At 41.7% G+C, this 18,223-nt stretch overlaps 1 protein-coding gene across 1 annotated transcript in view; it reads left to right on the forward strand.

Moving 5' to 3' along the window:
- The first annotated feature begins 4,096 nt into the window (after positions 1-4,096).
- The window catches only part of DENND1A (DENN domain containing 1A), a 293,403-nt gene continuing 279,276 nt past the window's right edge, over positions 4,097-18,223 (forward strand). Inside the window, exons 1-2 of the mRNA XM_082656160.1 lie at positions 4,097-4,152; positions 15,421-15,490. The gene's annotated coding sequence lies outside the window, so the exon portion shown is untranslated. The remainder of the gene's footprint in view (positions 4,153-15,420; positions 15,491-18,223) is intronic.

An 18,223-nucleotide genomic window follows, 5' to 3' on the forward strand; every position in this document is an offset into this window, starting at 1 on the left:
CCAAGGGGGGAGGGGCAGTATAGGGATAGAGGATTAAGAGGTACAAACTATTATATACAAAACTACAAGGATATATTGTACAACACAGGGAATATAGCCAGTACTTTATAACAACTATAAATGGAGCATAACCTTAAAAAGCTGTGAATCACTATATTGTACACCTGGAACTTATATTGTATATTAACTATACTTCAATAAAAAACAAATAAAAAATAAAATTTTATGCTTATAATTATAAGCTTGTGATTTTTTCTAATAATATCAAACTTTAAAAAAAATAAATTTTACACCTGAAAGTTTTAAAAAATATTCCATTATTTTGATAGTCCAAATTTGTGAACTATTATTGTACATTTAGCTTGGTTCCAAGTATTTGCAACCATGAATAAGATAAAGTACTTAAAATGCAACACAACCTTTTTCTAATTTTTAAGGCATTGCATGCTCAATACATAAGCCTTAGAAAATGTAGAGAAGAATGTAGAAGGAAACAAAGATTATCTGTAATCCCACAACCTAGAGATAACCACTATTAATTTTTCATCTTCTAATCTTTCTATGAGTGTATGATTGCATGTGATACATAATTGCGAACATTGCTTCTTTTCAATCTACATTTGACCCTTGAACAACATGGGGTTAGGGGTGCAACCCCCATCGCAAGTTGAAGATCCACATACTGCCTCAAAAACAGAGGAAATGATAACAGACTCACCCAAGGGCAGGAAGCTGAAACAGTTTGGATAGAAGCAGGGTTCAAACCCTAGTTCTTTTGATTCCACATACTATGATCAGTAATTGAATGCAAACTTTTCCCTTCAGTTAGTTAAAGATCTGTAAAATGAAAATACAGGTACTGTATTTACTGGAAAAAATTCATGTATAAATGAACCTGCACAGTTGAGTCAACTTTATATTATTTCATGGGCATTTTCCTATAGTATTACTAAAAATATTCTAAACCCTAATTTTCTGTTGCCTGGATTTATCATAATTTATTTAGCCATTCTCTTAGTACATACTTAGATGTGAGTACATATGTTTCGCTATTATACACATGGTAAAGAACTTCCATTTACAATATAGTACCAAAAAATTGTTACAGCATTTAATGCTGGTGGAAATAAAGTAAAAATAATTCCTGCATACATTTTCTGCTTTTTTAAAAAAATTAATTAATCTTTGGCTGCGTTGGGTCTTCGTTGCTGTGCGTGGGCTTTCTCTAGTTGTGGTGAGCGGGGGCTACTCTTTGTTGTGGTGCACAGGCTTCTCATTGCAGTGGCTTCTCTTGTTGCAGAGCATGGGCTCTAGAGCACAGGCTCAGTAGTTGTGGCTCACGGGCTTAGTTGCTCTGTGGCATGTGGGATCTTCCCGGACCAGGGCTCGAACCCGTGTCCCCTGCATTGGCAGGCGGATTCTTAACCACTGTGCCACCAGGGAAGTCCCCATATTCTGCTTTTAATGGTTACTGAAAGATAATTTTCCTGCTGTCTTTCATATTATATGAGTTTAAGAATTTATGTCAGAGAAACCTGTTTCTGCCAGCTTTGCTGGCCAAGCTTCCTTTTTCTAAAAGTTAGTTTTTAGGGTTTCTTTTGAGGGAGACACACAACTGGTGGTGCTGCTGGGGACTGCTGACTTATGACTTGTTTAACCAAACACTTGACCTTCCTCTAACCTACCATACTTTAAGAGAGTTAATAACACCAATTTTAGACTTTTTTAGCATTACGGACTCCTCCTGGATTATAATAAAACATAAGCCATAAGCACAAAGATTGTTTTAAAACTAAGGAGTGGCCGAGGGGCAGGATTTTTTGTCAGGGAAACAACAGAGAGTGACTAACGGCACTTTATGTTTCAAATCTGATCACCCAGTAGTGGACGCCCACCTTCTCAGGTTGCTCAGGATTGGGTTCCTCCATCCTGTTGAAGGACTCAGCTGAGGAAACTGCTCCAGGCTCTGGCTGTGTTCTGTGATTGTGGTGCAGAGAAAAGCATGCCTTAGCTCCTTGCACGGAGGCCCAGCCATTGCTTCCCACATTTTCCAAGTTTTGTTTTTGTTGCCTCTATCAGATCATTCCTAATGCCATAATGGTTTCACATACAAATTTAAATCAGGGACCTACTTTAGTGGAAGCTATGCCTTGACTCTCTGTCCAGTGCCTGGCTTATATTAGGCAATGAATGAATGAAGGAAAGAAGGAACGAACGAACGAACAAACGAGAGCTAGCTATAAAACAAATGAGCATTGTCCCATTTTGACAATTTGAAAACACCTGATCACATGTAAAGTGTATGCGCTATCTAGTGTGTACTTCAGTGATACTGTTCCCTGAGGAAGATTTTTTTCAGAAAAGTACCTACTGGTATAGCAAGCCACATAGACCTGGATCCAGCCCTGATCTACTCTGTGGCTGTGTGAGTCTGAGCAAGTTACTTACTTTTTCTGTGCTTCAGTTTCCTCATATGTTATCTGGGGATGTAATGGTACCTACGTAATAAACTACTATGAGGAGTAAATAAACAAATGCATGTAAAGCTCCTGGCATTTGGTATTCCAGAATAAGTGGTGGTCTCTACTATTCTATTTTTTAATCAGTTTGGTACATGATGAGTGGTAAAGGTACTTGGTACGAGGTGGATCTTGCAGTTGGACAGATTATACCCTGTTCAGCAGGGTAGCTGTGCCTCTGTGTGTACAAGAAATCTGCTTCCCTTGTGTTAGCCATGGAGGTTTTCTTTGGAGTAGGAGAATCTGCTGGGCAAGACAGATGCCTGTGGCAGAATGAAGCGAGGAGAAGGGTTGTTTGGCTTATACGAATTCCTGTTTTACCTTCCCTTAAAACCTCAGTCTCATTTCCAAAAACATTTTGGGAGAAACCTCTTGGTGAGAGAGTTGCTCTGTCACGAAAGGTAACTTGAGAGCAGTTTCCTGTCCACCTTTCTTGCCAGCTCTCTAGTCGCAAGATCCTGCTTTGTACCCAAAGGAGTCTTTGAACATCAGCTGTCTTGAACAATCTCTAGTCTTATCACTTATTTTAATGTTCCTTGCACAGGTCACTCTTGGATGTGGTGCTCTGGGCAATCTCACCCCAGAATGCTTCCCTTCCTTTATTTAACCTCTGACCTGTGAAAACAAGAGTTAATCAAGAGTTCTAAGGTAGCAAAGAGGAAGGGGAAGTGTTTGGTTACAAATTAAATATGAACAAGTCATAAGTCATAAATCCCCAGTAGTGCTACCAGTTGTGTCTCAAGTTGCATATGGTACAGGGTGTTTGGGTTATAAATTCAAGTTCAGGGCTCTCTGATTGCTTGGGGGTAGGTGGTTGGTTAGTTTTCTTTTGGCCTAAAACTCTTTGCCTTCTAAAACATTACTTTTATTGGACCAGCTACATTTATATTCTACCTTCTCTCTATGTGCCCGTCTCTCCTTTTTCCTTTCTTTACCTGCCTGCTTGCTTGTGTTGATTGGTGTGCTGTCCTGTGAATTGAGACAGAACTGCTTTCCTGAAAGAAGTTAAGCATATGGAAAAAGTTGCCAAGGAAAGGCATTGAAGCATAGAGCGTAAATGGTTTTAAGAGACAGCCAGACACTTTTATAGAGAGATTTGTGATTGAATGACGTAACAGAGATCTGCAGAGATCTGGGGTGGAAATGAACTTAAATGAGTGCTATTCATGGAAAACTGATGCCCTGTCTAATCTAGCATTTCCTTAATTGTCACCATAAGCATACATTTAAAGCTTTATGCTTTAAATTTTAAAAAAGGCAACAGTCTGTTTAAGAATCTATGACACAGGCCATTGTTTTTTTAGATAAGTTCTTAAAAATACACCTCTAAGGTAGCAGAGGCATTGGGTTTTGACACACAGCACTGGAAACTTAAAATATCTCTTTTGCCATGCTTGATTAAAACATTTTAAATTGAGCTATTTATATTTGTGTTTCCGAATATAACATGTACGCTAATTCCTAAAGCAATAAAGAGCTGACACATGACTAGTGTCCCTGGAGCTGGCAAAGTAAGAAAACATGCTGAACTGTTGGGAGGCAGCCAAAGTTGGATTGCTCAGAACGCATCGAGCTGAGGGACCTTTGGAGGCAAGCTTTCATTTTATCAGGGCATTACAGTAAGAACTGCAAGGTAAGGATTTTAAATCCTAATCTCAGGATTGACTATTGTACTTGATCAGGTTGTACAACTGTTACTGTGTTGTATGGAGTGAGTAGGATAGAAATCACATTGGACTAGTTTTGTGTCTGAGCTGTGCTTTTAGTAACTGTGCTGTCCTAGGTAAGTTACTTCACTTCTCTGAGACTCAGTTTTCTCATCTGTAAAATGGAATGATAGTTCATCTCATAGAGTTGTTTTAAAGAATAATAGTTCAAAGCACCTATTGCTTGATAAATTTCCCACTTTTCTCCATTAGCTTCCACTTCCTAGCTCTGAAATGAGAATAATATCAAATGGTGTCTCAGTGGGATAATTAATTTTGTTGTTTACTTCTGAAAGTAGGACAGGACTTCTTGTGTAGCCATTTCTTCCTTTTGTTGTGTTTTTCATTTTCAGTAGAGACAATGTGTTTCTCTTTTAGTCTGTGAAAGCTTCTGTAAGGTGGGCCATGGTTAGACCCTCACTAACCCATTATATTATATTACAGTAGTAATTTAAACCATAAAATAAGATGCTCTGAATGGGGAAAAAACTTGCAGGTGTGTGAATACAGGAGGTGGGCTGCATCATAAACTCTCTTAGGAAAATGATGAAAGGCTTATGTGCTCATCCTCTCTGGGCTCAATGGAAAATATCTGAGAATTACACTGAATTGTCAGTGCAGGTGTCATTACTCCACAGATCTTCTGTTACCAACACTTCACTGGTGATAACAGAAAAGTGCCTCCTTGCTTTCCTCCTGAGCAATCTCCCTCAATCATAGTAATACTGTCATAGAAAAGAAGACGACACATCCTCTGTCTAAAAGCAACAATTATTGAATACCCATCAAGAGGGAAAAGAGCCTTGTTTCCAAACTCAAATCCAAGTGTATGTTTGGGTAGATTTATGTAAGCACAGATGTTTTACGGGAGCTTGTTGGTTTTTTTCCTAATGCAAATTAATATTTCTGCTCATTCAGTGCATATAACATATTTTCCTGCATAGATGTAATAGGTATCACAATGGGATATTAATTATGGACACAAGTCAGAGATTCTTGAGCTTAACCAGATGCCATAATAAATTTACAATTTGAGATCAGCAACTGTGAGCAAAGCAGAATGCTCAGATTGAGTGAGACTTGCTCTGATCTCCCAAGGGGGATTGTTCGTTTTTTCCTATTTAGGTTCCTCCAACTTTTAATCTTAACGGCAAAAGAGTACAATTTCATCAGGGAAAACCATTGTTTATTCTGTTCCAGGCTCAATGGTGGGTGCATATGTTTCCCCCTAACAACAGCCATGTGAGTGTAGATAGTATATCCCCATTTCACACGTGGGGGAGAAGAAACACAGTTCAGGCCACAGCTAGTGACAGAACAGTGGGTCTCCTGACTTTGCAGTCTGTGTAAAGTTGATCAGCGAAGTGTCATTTCCTGTGGGAAGACTTTCCAGAACCTCTCCTCTGTTCCCTCTATGAACCTCTGTCATAGCACTGACCCAGTGCTGCCGACAGTATTTGCCAATGTGTCTGCTTCCTTCATGAGACAGTGAGCTCTCCAAATGCTAGGTCCTGGGTCTCATTCCCCATGCACCTTGCAGAGTGCCAGCCATATATTGGATGCGGCTTAATAAATATGGAGGAATATGTGATTTCATGGATGATTGACTGCAACATTTGAAAAGTGAATGATCTGGAAATGTGTGATGTTTGGACTGTAAACGTCACCTCAATTTTAAATTCCAGAGTATGTTCATTGAAGTTTAGTGTGGTTAGCTCAGGAGGTTGTGGTATGTTTTTCTCATAGGGAGGAATGTGTGCACCTTGGTGCTAAGGCTGTAGTTTGAGAACTGTAGACTAGCACACAAGGATGGTTTTTGTTGGGCTTAAAGATGGGAATGCTTGTTGGCTGAGTGTAATGAGAGAGAAGATGAGTCTTATAGAAGGCAGTGTGGTTGGAGACTAGGGTCTTCCCACTTTCCATCTCCAGTTGGGAGGGAAAGGGGAGGGCATGAGAGGTGTAGGAGTAGGAGAAAGGGAAGCTCATGTTAGAGCTATTCTCTTCAGTAAGTTTGGAGAGAAGAAAATCTTCTGAAGAGCAGGAGAGATGGATTAGAGATGGGAGAAAAAGAGTAAGTTTAGGGCAGACTCTGTGGGAACATGGGGCCTGATACACTAACGGATTAGAGGATTCTTGAGCAGTTTTAGAGGCTCACCTGTGCTTGAAAAATTAAGTTGCCAAACTACAATAATGAGCTTGGTTTTTGACATTTTCCCATATTACATCTTCCCACAGTACTTGAAGTAGAAACAAAAAAAGTAGATAGCAGGGTTTACTTGCGTTGAAGGGATGGACAAGGAGCAAGAAATCTTAAGTTTGTGGGTACTTCTTGATCTGCTTAGAATATTTATTTGCTCACTCTATTTTAAATTATTTGTCACTCCAGCAGTCCATTGATAGGAGTTGTTTTTGGTTCTGGATCATTTTTCTAACCAAAATGCTGCCTCCTAAATTTGGAGCCCCACCTCCTAATAAGAGTTGGTTGACTGTTTCTCTGTGGCTCTAGTGGTAATGGCCTTAGTAGAAACTATAGGGATGAGTTACATCTGTCAAGGGAAGTTCTGACTTAGTGGATGTCTAACATGTGCCAGGCACACACTAGAGATTAAACAGTCAATATACAGTCATGATCCTTGCTCTCATGGAGTTGATACTAGTCAAGAACTGAGGTGAGTCTTCATATAGGGTAAGCCCAGGACGACCTCATATGCTGGGACTAAAATGCATTTATTTAAGTGGGACCAAAATTTTATAGTAAAAATGGGGGGGTTATTTAGAATTTTTATCTAGAAAAAATGAAACAAACTTTGAAAATCAATTCATTCTGACAAAATCTAGCTTTTATTCCAAAAACACATTAATTCTTAGAATAATGAGTCAAGTGAGTTTTTTGTCGGTGGTGGTATGATTTGTCAGATATAATAACATTTCATGTTTGACTTTCATAGCATAATCATAAAAGGAGTCATTTTTCCAAAAGTTTTTGAGGACGTCATCAATTTCCCCAAGACCTCTCTTAACCCTTTGATATTGAATTCATTTTCTTTTGATGTGCCACCATCCTTGTTTTTCTTGATTTTTCTCTTCGTCTCTTGCTACCTGGTCTAATGCTGCCAGGTCTTTATTTATCAGTCACTTTTCCTTAGCTCTGAGCGGTTGTCCAGCATCTCTAACAAGGGCTTCATGAAATCCTGCATCGTTGCAAAGGTTGAACATTTATTTGCATTTTTTAAAATAAATTTATTTATTTATATTTTTGGCTGTGTTGGGTCTTTGTTACGGTGCACGGGCTTCTCATTGTCGTGGCTTTTCTTGTGCAGCACAGGCTCTAGGCACACAGGCTTCAGTAGGTGTGACACACGGGCTCAGTAGTTGTGGCTCATGGGCTGTAGAGTGCAGCTCAGTAGTTGGGGCGCACAGGCTTAGTTGCTCCACGGCATGTGGGATTTTCCCGGGCCAGGGCTCGAATCCGTGTCCCGACCTGCATTGGCAGGAGGATTCTTAACCACTGCGCCACCAGGGAAGTCCTTTATTTGCATTTTATTGTAGACATTTGACCAACGAGACACTGACAGAGGAGTAGGTATAGATGCTAGTCAAACTGCAAGGGCTAAGTGGGGACTTACTGGTTTAAGTGGTCATATCATTTGTGAGTATCTTCCTCTTATAACAGGTTGTAATTTCCTGTCTGCTCTGGTGACTGCGGGGCCTGATGAATTCCTATACAGAGTCCTGGAGGAACCTCTGAAGCAGACACCAGGAATGTTAGGCAGAGAGGGACAGGAAGAGTATTCCAGGCCCGGGGTTGGATGTCTCTGTATACATCAGTTACATTAGTTAGATGGTGTGTATCTTTTTGTAGAAGAGGAAACTGAGTCTTTGAGAGATTGCTTCCCTGAGGTGTCACAACTACTAAGTATCAGAACTGAGATTCATAAAAGGTTATTCGACTCAAGTATGTGTTCTCCCGATGTCCCATGCTGCTCTGCTTGTTTAAATTTGGGGGTTGGGGGTTGGTAATATGCCAAGTAGCCTTAGCCAAGGGATGCTTTGTCATCCAATGAATCTTGGCAAAATCTGCTGGCAGGAAGTAAGAAAAGAAGGGATACCTCTCTTAGAGTACCTGCAATGAAGTTTTAAGGGCTTCTTAGGCAGTGGAAATCACAAAGAAAAGTTGAAAGACTGTATTGCATGTCACTCTTCTTAGCTTTAAACTCATCATTCCAAACATGAGTAGATGCACATCTGTGGCAAGCCCTCAGGGAGGTACTATTTCATTATATCTTCTAATATAATGGTGCCTGAGTGTTTAAATGTTAAACTTTTTGTTATAAAGTACTTTTTCATTTCACTTTCATACTACAGCCAGGGCATTTTGTTGATCTTTTTCAAATTATGTGTATAACTAGATCATATATGTGTGTGTGTGTGTGTATATATATATATATATATATTTTTTTTTTTTTTGGCTTTGTTGGGTCTTCATTGCTGTGCGCGGGCTTTCTCTAGTTGTGGCAAGCGGGGGCTACTCTTCCTTGCAGACTTCTCATTGTGGTGGCTTCTCTTGTTGTGGAGCACAGGCTCTAGGCGCGTGGGCTTCAGTAGTTGTGGCATGAGGGCTTCAGTAGTTGTGGCTCACGGGCTCTAGAGTGCAGGCCCAGTAGTTGTGGCGCATGGGCTTAGTTGCTCCTTGGCATGTGGGATCTTCCCAGACCAGGGACCGAACCTGTGTCCCCTCCATTGGCAGGCGGATTCTCAACCACTGCGCCACCAGGGAAGCCCATAACTAGATCATATTTCGAAGTTTTTCTTTTTAGGGTAGCAAAGTGGACAGTGGTTCTGGTAAGGCTGAGATGACCCACTGGGCTATGGTGAGGGGGAGATAATCACTTTCTGCCTGGCTCTAAATACTCATCTTCAGAATGTTGCTTCTCTTTAACTGGCCCTTTGGTTCCCCACCGATTCCAGAATAAAAGGGAGGCCCATGCATTTGGCATATGAGAGCCCCTCCAGAGCCTGGCCCTTCTGCCCCTGCCTCATCTTTGTCCTCCTGCAGCCTGCACACCCTACTCTCTGGCTATTCCAACTGCACCAGTGGTTTGTGCCTACAAGCCCTTGCTCATGAGTTTTCCCTGCCTCTAATGCTCTTTATCCCCACCCATTCCAACCTTCTTCCCTTAGGCAGAGAACAGCCTCTTTCAAGACTTAGCTGAAGCCCAACCTTCTCTCTGTGATGCGTATTGACTCCCACTCACAGTTGCAACCAGCTCTTCTCTCCATTGCATGCCCCTCCCTATAGCCATGGTTTTAAATTTTTTATTTTATTTTCCCAACTCATGTCATTATTCTGTATACTCTAGTTGGTCTACTGTTTATTTATTTATTTGGCTGCGCTGAGCCTTAGTTGTGGCACATGGGATCTTCTTTGCGGCATGCGAGTTTTTTTTTTTTTTTTTTGCAGCATGCGGGATCTTTGTTGTGGCATGTGGGATCTAGTTCCCTGACCAGGGATCGAACCCAGGCCCCCTGCACTGGGAGTGCAGAGTCTTAACCACCAGGGAAGTTCCTACTTATGGTAGTTTTTATGGAAGAAGAGACTCTTTAGATTCTCTCCTCCCCATTTTATTTTTAATTTTGAAACAATAACAAACATACAGAAAAGTGTGAGTATAATACAAATGCCCCATTTGGGAGATGTTGCCAAAATAATACCCAGTAACCCTCGAATACTTTAGTATGTGTTATAAAAGATTCTTTTTTTACATAGCTACATTACAATCATCAAAATCAGAAAATTAGTATTAATTTTGATGCAGTACTACCATGTAATACTTGGACCTCCCATTTGTGTGTATGTGTGTAAGTGTGAGTGTATATAAAGGATATAGTTAAGGATCGCATGTTGCATTTTGTTGTCATGTCTCTTTAGTCTTCTTATTCTGAAATAACTCCTCAGTGTTTCCTAGACTTCTATGAACTTGACACTTAGGCTATTAATTTGTAAAAGCTTCTTCAGTTTGGGTTTATCTGATGTTTCCGTAGGAATTAAGTTCTACTCTCTGGCAGGAATGTAATAGTATTCTGCGTTCTTTTCATTGCATTCTTCCAGGTGGTACACTATATCAATTTGTCCCACTACTTGATTGAGGACATATCTCCTAGGATTCTCCATTCTTTTTCCCTTTTTAATTAAAAGGTATACTAGGAATATCCTCATCCTATCCTTACCAAACTTTTAATTTGCTTATTTATTCCAGCATAGACTCATGATTTCCTATTTTAGTTATTATTAAATGATCTCTTTCTATCCTTATTTGTTTTGATGCTCAAATTGTCACAGATACGGTCAGTAGGAACCCATCCATACTAGCTTTTGTGTCCCATTGGTATGCCCTAAGCATATGTTGAGCACTGCCTTTTTTCTAGCACAAGGTATTTCCCAGCCCTGGCCCTGGAATCAGGCATTTCTTCCAGGAGCCCTGGTTCCTTCTAGTGGAGAATGGTACTTAGAAGCCAGGATTTGGGCATTAAGTGTGCTTATTATAATTGGGATGTCTATGCCAGGCCCTTCAGTGGCTAGAGCTAGAGAATATGTGTATCTGTATGTGTATCTGTAATATCTGTAATAATGTACATACATACATTTGTATTTCTTTTATCTCTCTCCATGATTTCACATAGTTACATCTAATTCCAGTTCAGTGTGGTAGGGTTCATTCTTATTTTCTCCCTATTCATATTAGTAACTCTCTTCTCTAATAGTAATAAGCTTGGTTTTCATTATATATTTACTTACTTGATCAGTCTTGATCTATTCCCCTGTGTGTAACCAGTCTCCCTCTTTTGTAGCCCCCCTCCTCTGTGGCTGCCGTCCTCACCCCATTTGAACTCGGACTGTAGGCAAGGCAGTCACTGCTGTCTCCTACTGCCATAGACATCCTTCTCAACTGCTTGAACTCTGCCTGGCCATCCTTCATGGAAGCCCTCCTGTCCACTTAGGCTCTGGCATCCCACACTGGACTGCCTTCCAGATGCTCTTTTTTAATCCTCTTGGGTTCTAATACTGCTCTAGTCAATTGTTTCTACTGACATAGATGCTTTCGCTACCCAGTGCCAGGCCTTTCCCCTACTTATACACCCTTCTTACCCCTTTTGAGTTCTGACACTCCAAGCCAGGCTACCTCCTGTGTAGACACCCTCCTTATCCTCCTGGAGCCCTGACTTTCCCTTACCAGGGAACCCTCCTCACCCCACTTGGGCTCCAAAACTCTGTGCCAGTTTGTTCCATCTGGGGGATATCGTCCTCTCCATGCTTGTGCTGTGACGTCCTGCTCACGACTACTCTTCTCGCAGGTGGTCACCTTTCTCAACTTGGTCCGCTTCTGCCACCATTGCACCCCATCTCTCTGTCTGTCTCTCTCTCTGTCTCTGTCTGTCTGTCTGTCTCTCTCTCTCTCTCTCACACACACACACACACACACACCCCTCTACCTTGCTTGGGCTCATTTAATGGCTTTGAACTGAACTATTAGCTAGTGAAGTGGGAGAGCTTTTTAAACTTTGTAATGGTTTCCTATTTTAGTACTTAAGACACTGGAGTGGAGTCCCATCATATACACACTATTCCAGGTCACTCGTACATGTGTGGGAATGATTATACTGAAAATCCATTCAGTGGAGTGAGATTAGAAAAGTGAGTCATCTATCTATCCTCTGTTGGACTCAGTTCCTAAGTTCACCTGGAGGGTAAGCAGCTCACCAAGCTGACAGATTTGAACAGAGGCAGTTTTCATTCAATAGGTCCCCCATACTTGGGCCATCTGCTTTGTTTCTATACAAACCAAGTCTGCTGTACATTGGAGTCATCTTAAGGGAATTTTACAGGTGATTTTGACTGTGAGCCATTTGACTCTATGTGCAATCTCTGGGACCTGCCCCTGCACTTCACACAAAGGCTTGTGGTAGCCCACGCTAGTGAGGTCATGTGTGTAGCAATACTTGAGCGCTGCCTGAGCTCTTCTCAAGTTTAAGAATTTATATTGCCTCACACAAAACAAAAGCCTCTTCATTTGACTGTCAGGTCAGGGAGTAAGGGCAGACCCTGGGACAAAGTTACCTGACTTATGATTTGGCAAGAGAAGCTTGGATCAAGGCCGGTGCCTGGGAAGCAGACTTTTCCCATTTTGGCTTTTTCCCATCAAGGCTCTGCTGAGTGGGTCATGATAATGCTCATTTTGGTTTAATAATTTGATCCAAAAGCCTACGCTAAAGAAAACACTTGGGGAAGAGTTCCAACCCCCCACCTAAACTATTACTCCTTGTTGTATATGTCTTTTTCCCACGTAGGACTGTGGCCTTCTTGAGTGCAGGGACCCTTTGTGATTGGGATGTTGGGCCCCAGCCTTGGACTGAGCCCACCACATGCTGATGCTTTGCATTGCAAACTCGAGCAGTTGCATTAAGGTAGCAAGTGGAGCAGGCGCCGTCCTTTAGCCGTCCCGGGAGGAGCAGTGTAATGGAGTGTTTGTTTCCTGTCTCTGGATTGGGAAGTAGTGTTTACTCCATGCTGACAGACAAGTACAAAATGGAGTGGAGGGTCTCCATATCCTCACCTGCACCCTCGCAGGCAGCGTGAAGCTGTTGTGTCCGCACTAATGAAGCAGTACAGGAAACGCCACTGGATAAAGTTCAGCTGTGAACCCTGGCCTCCCAACAGGGGAAAAGAGGGATCCTTTGAAGAAGACAGCTGGGTTTTGGTTTCAAGACCTTAACACTGCCATCACTAGATATTCATCTGTCAGTGCACAGGGGACAACATGTGGGGAACAGTTGTGTCCAGTCAGGCTGAAGGAAGAAAGAGATGGCTGATTTCCAGGGTAACTACAAAACCGCCCATGGCTGAGGGCTCTGCTTAGCGTAGCCAAAAAGAATCGATTTGGTGAGGTCGAGGCTGAGTGTGAGAACCTGGGCACAGTCTGCTGTTGGCTGGGTGGCCGTACCATGTCAACCTCCTGCATCCTCACAGCCCGGCAGGACGCGGAGGTGTGAGGTTCTGGGCCCAAACTATGCTGGTCAGTTGAACCTAGTGGCCAGAACTGCTTCCTATATACCACAGTCCTAAGTTATCAGAGAAGCCAGCCTGTCCCAAGTCACTTGATCAGGACTTCCTAAAATAACTTCAGCTTTTCTCTCATTTACTTGAAGCCATGGTTTCCTTACAAGAAAATATTTTATCTTCTTGCTTCCCCTCGACCCCTTCCTGCTGGATTTAACTAGTGGTATTTTTTTCTTTCAGGGAAAAAAAAAAGATATTTGTAATCCTTGGTTGAATTTGTTTGCTACCAGTCCTCTAATCTGGGCAGGAGTTTTCTTCTGAGGGGATTTATTGTTCCTTCTATAATGGCTTTTAACTCAGCCGAGGTTTATTTAACAGAATAGGAAGGGAGAAACTTATCTCCTCCCTAATCCCTCTTGAATGTTTACATTACTTTGCCAGAGTAAATGCTGTGTAAAGTGGCAGCAGTCATTTGCTCTGTAATAATCAATATGCAGCTGCCAGAGCTGTTTGAAACATATTAACATAAGTGATAATACTGTCATAGAAGTGAAAAGTTAAGTTGCTTATCAGTATATTGTGATAAGCTACTTAAATTTTACAGTAGCATGTGCTGGCTTCAGACAGACGTTAATGACAGAGAACTGTGCGCTTTTTCTGTCCTCTCTATTGCCTCTCACTTCATTTATTACCCTCAACGGTACAGCTGGTAATCTGTCCAGGGCGCTGATTTCCCTCTGCTTGGCAGGATGGAGTCAGTGCTCCACTCTATCAGTAACGGATACTGTTAGCACAGCAGGGCAGATGTGAGCAGGTCGGCAGGCGCTTGGGATGACGCTCTTCCCACATGAGTATTTGATATTGCTTTGGAAAAGTTTCTTATGGAGAACAAAGCCATTTAAATTTTAAGTGAAAAAACTTCTTGGGAGTAGGGGTATGTTTCAACAATAATTCTATAGCAACAATGCGCCTTCGTTGTTAGTCTTTGGTTTTGTTTGTTCTATCAACACTGAGCACTGAGGGTCTGCTAGGCTCCATGCTTGGTCCTAGGAAGACAAAGTAAAGAAAGATGTGATCCTTCCTCTTCGTCATGCTCAGTCTGCTGGGAAGACAGACACGCCATTGAGGGCCACATGGTGGGTGGACTGTTCTAACAGGAGTTTGCACGTGACAGGGCAGCACAGAAAAAAGGGAGTTAGGGCATGAGAGGTGGGGATGGGGAGGGGTTGGGGAACTGTTAGGAGGATGAGTAGAAATCAGCTAGACTAGATCATGAAGGTCAGAGGGAGAAAAGTGCCGAGTGTATGCAGTGCAAGCTCTGGCAGGCTTGAGGATGCCTGGACATTCCTCGGAACGTGGCTGCAGTGAGAGGAGTATGTATGTGGGGCTGCAGGGCGAGGACAGCCAGAGACACAGTCAAGGACCTGACAGAGGAGCCTTGAACACTGTCCTAAGAAGTCCCGTAGTGATGGGGCACCACTGCAGGAATTTAATCCAATGTGCCGCTTAGATTCGCACTTTAGAAAGACCATTCTATGAGCCACACAGAGGGTGGAGTAAGGTCAGGACCAGGCTGTCATCAGAGTTAAGGGACATGATGGTCAGAACCCGGTGGAGGGCAGGGTGGGGTGCAGAGTTAGAGCTCTTTCTGCAGTAAGTACAGGGAAGGGTGCATTGTAATAGAAGGTTTAATGAGTGGTTACAGGCTCATGGGGCCTTTGGGACACCTTGCACATGGCAGCAGTGGAAGTGCTGTGTGTGTGTGTGGCTGTGTGTGTCCAATCATGAGAAACTTGAACAGAAGCTTTCCTGGAAGGGGTGGGTGTGGGGCCTGGGGGGCTATTCAGAGATGGTTCCTGATTGCAGAGTCTGCTTTGAATTTCTTCTCTGTGAACCTGTTCTAGCTCTGAGGCATGGGAATAATTTATAATGGACATTCAATCTTCTGCCTTACACAGGCAATTTTTTAAAATCTCAGAAATAATTAACATTTTACCAGTCTGCGTTTCCAGCACAGCCTACGACAGGAAGGCTCTTCACGATGTAGAGAGAAACCGAAATGTACCATCTTGAATTAGCTCCTGGTTAAAGTTGTTGACCTGCGTACTAATATTCCATGTGTTTCCTCTTCTTCCCCCAGCTATCTCCCCTGGTTCGAAGTATTTTATAAGCTGCTTAACATCTTGGCAGATTACAGGACAAAAGGACAGGTATTTGCCTTTTATTTTATTCTTTTTAACAACTAAACTTTAACTTTCATGCCTTGTATTTCACTAAAACATTTACTAAAAAAGTAATGCATTCCCGTTACAGAAAATTTGGGAAATTCAGAAAGCAGTAGGAAGGAAGAGAAAAATCACTCCTAATACGTGTCCCTCCCCTGCCCCCTCCCCCCCACCAAATAAATATTGCTAGCATTTTGGGATGTTTTCTTCCTTTACTTTTTGAATTAAATAAGTAATAAATAGACCCTTCGCATTTGGAGTTAATAGTCACCATCTTACATTCCCAAGCAGCTCCACAAGTTCATCGTATGTATTAAATAATAATTTTGCTGAGGCACAAATTTGAATTGCTGGGATTTGTGAGTAAAACACTTAACTGGCAAGTGACCTAACCAGCTGTCCCACTTCCCATTTCAGTAGGGCTTTCTTGTGCTTTTACAGTAATTTTTTTAAGGGTCTGAAAATCACTTTAAAAGTTCAGCTCTACCTCACTGTACTTTTGGAAGAAATGGTATGTTGAAGTACCCTCCATGGGCGTCAAGGGGCAACTGGATCTGTATTTAGACTTTTCACGCCCACAGTTTTTAGGTACCGTAATAATAGAAGCATTTCCCCCATGCTAATTAAAACGTTGTAAATCTTTTTCACAGCTGCATACCATGTACCTTGGTTTACTGAGACATTTCTTATTACTGGAAATTTTCATTATTTGGGATTTTTTTTCACTATTATAAGTGTAGCTATTAGCATCTTTGAGCATAAAACATTTTCTTCATTTTGGAATGTTTCCTTAAGAAGAGAATCTCAGATGGGCCATTTTAAGGTTAGTGGACATAAACATTTCAAAAACATTTGCCAAACTGCTTTCCAAAAGAATTGTACTGTTTTCTTAAAAGATAGATACCCTTTACTGGCAATGTACAAGAGTGCCCGGGTCACCATACTCTCACCAGTATCATTTGTTGAATTCATTGTGTTCTTGACAAGTGAACAGTTCTCATTGTTTTAATTGCATTTCTTTGATTATTAGTAAGTTGAATATTTGTCCATATATCTAACTTCTTATATTTTCCTTTTTTGTAAATGGCCTAAGATTTTTAATTAAAGAGATATATTATTATTAACTGTTAGAGAATTTTTTTCATCATATTTTCTACAGAACATTAGTTCTAAGAAATGCTCCACTCAAAAAGGGTTACCAGGGCTTCCCTGGTGGCACAGTGGTTGAGAGTCCGCCTGCCAATGCAGGGGACACGGGTTCGTGCCCCGGTCAGGGAAGATCCCACCTGCCGCGGAGCGGCTGGGCCCGTGAGCCATGGCCGCTGAGCCTGCGTGTCCGGAGCCTGTGCTCCGCAATGGGAGAGGCCACAACAGTGAGAGGCCTGCGCACCGCAAAAAAAAAAAAAAAAAGGGTTACTATAGTTGAGTGATATTGGGTCAGGGAAAGGGAAAGCTGTGTCTCATCTTTGTCTCCTTAAGATTCATGTAATATAGGCTCTGAAAAGTCCTACAGTGGAGAAATCTGTGTCACCCAAATATTCCCGACTTATTTGGCCCCATATGCTTTTAATTCCATGACAAGTATTAACATTCTGAGATGCCAGTGTTTCCTGGAACACACCTTGGGAAATGCTAATTTTGGAGAAAAGGTGGAAATTGTGTGAATAATGGATAAATCTTTAAGTTAGATTGACTTACTGGCAAATGTATTCCAGAGACCACAGTAAATGGGAGGAATAACTAATAGAAATGGCTCCCTAGATCACTACACTCACTCTGAAAGGATGCTTAGATATCAGGGAATTCTGTCCTAAAAGAAGTGATGTACTCTTTGATGAATGAGTTAAGAGGCCACCTTGGGTCTGTTCATTGATTGCTGATTCACAGTTCACTTTTGTCAAACATTCAGTTTTTCATTCAAAATGAAAAGAGGTCTTTAGTAAATAAAATTATATAGCATGTAGGCTCTTAACAGTCTTAGAATTGGAAGTTAACTCACATTTTTTTCCTCCCATATATAAGCTCCAGTCAGTTAAAAAAAAAAAAAAAAACTTACTAGACTTTGGAAAACATGTCTTGGGATACAGGAAAGATTGGGTAGGTACAAACTATGCATAGGAGAGATAGTATTATTACCCTGTAAAATTGGTGTATCCATCCTCTGCGCTGTTGCCCCAGATAAGGACCCTGCCTGTTGGAGTGTTAAAGACTGAGATTAGTGATGTGTTTTAGTGAAGTCTGTTTCCCTTATACAAAGGATTCTTTTTATTAAATTTCTTCTGGTTAAAGGAATTATGACACACATGATAGGTAGTCTGCCTACAACTGGCTTAATTGTTTGCAAGGTGTGGGTTATCAGATTAGAACATGAGGAAAGAGCTTTCATTAAAAAAAACAGAATCCCTTCCCCAAGTCCAGAAGTCATTGGGAAAGTTGGGCAGGGTAGGTAGGCTTCAGCTGGAGGTGTGGGGAGTGACCATGATGGCTCAGCATGGAGTGCCTGAGCCTAAGCTACATTATGAGAGTGTCTGTTTAATTCACTGACACAACAGGGTTATCAGGCCCTGAGTAGGGCAATGATGGCATCCCTGTGGAAGGGATGGCAGAGGGTGAGGAGGGCATCTAAGCCAGAGAGCAACCTGGCTGAGGGTGTTGGAGGCTGAGGAGTGAGGCATTTATTTTTGTGGAACAGTGGTGTCAGTGGCTTGGCATCATCTG

This window comes from Grampus griseus (genome assembly GCF_964374135.1).
Source record: "Grampus griseus genome assembly, chromosome: 6".
Lineage (NCBI taxonomy): Eukaryota > Metazoa > Chordata > Mammalia > Artiodactyla > Delphinidae > Grampus > Grampus griseus.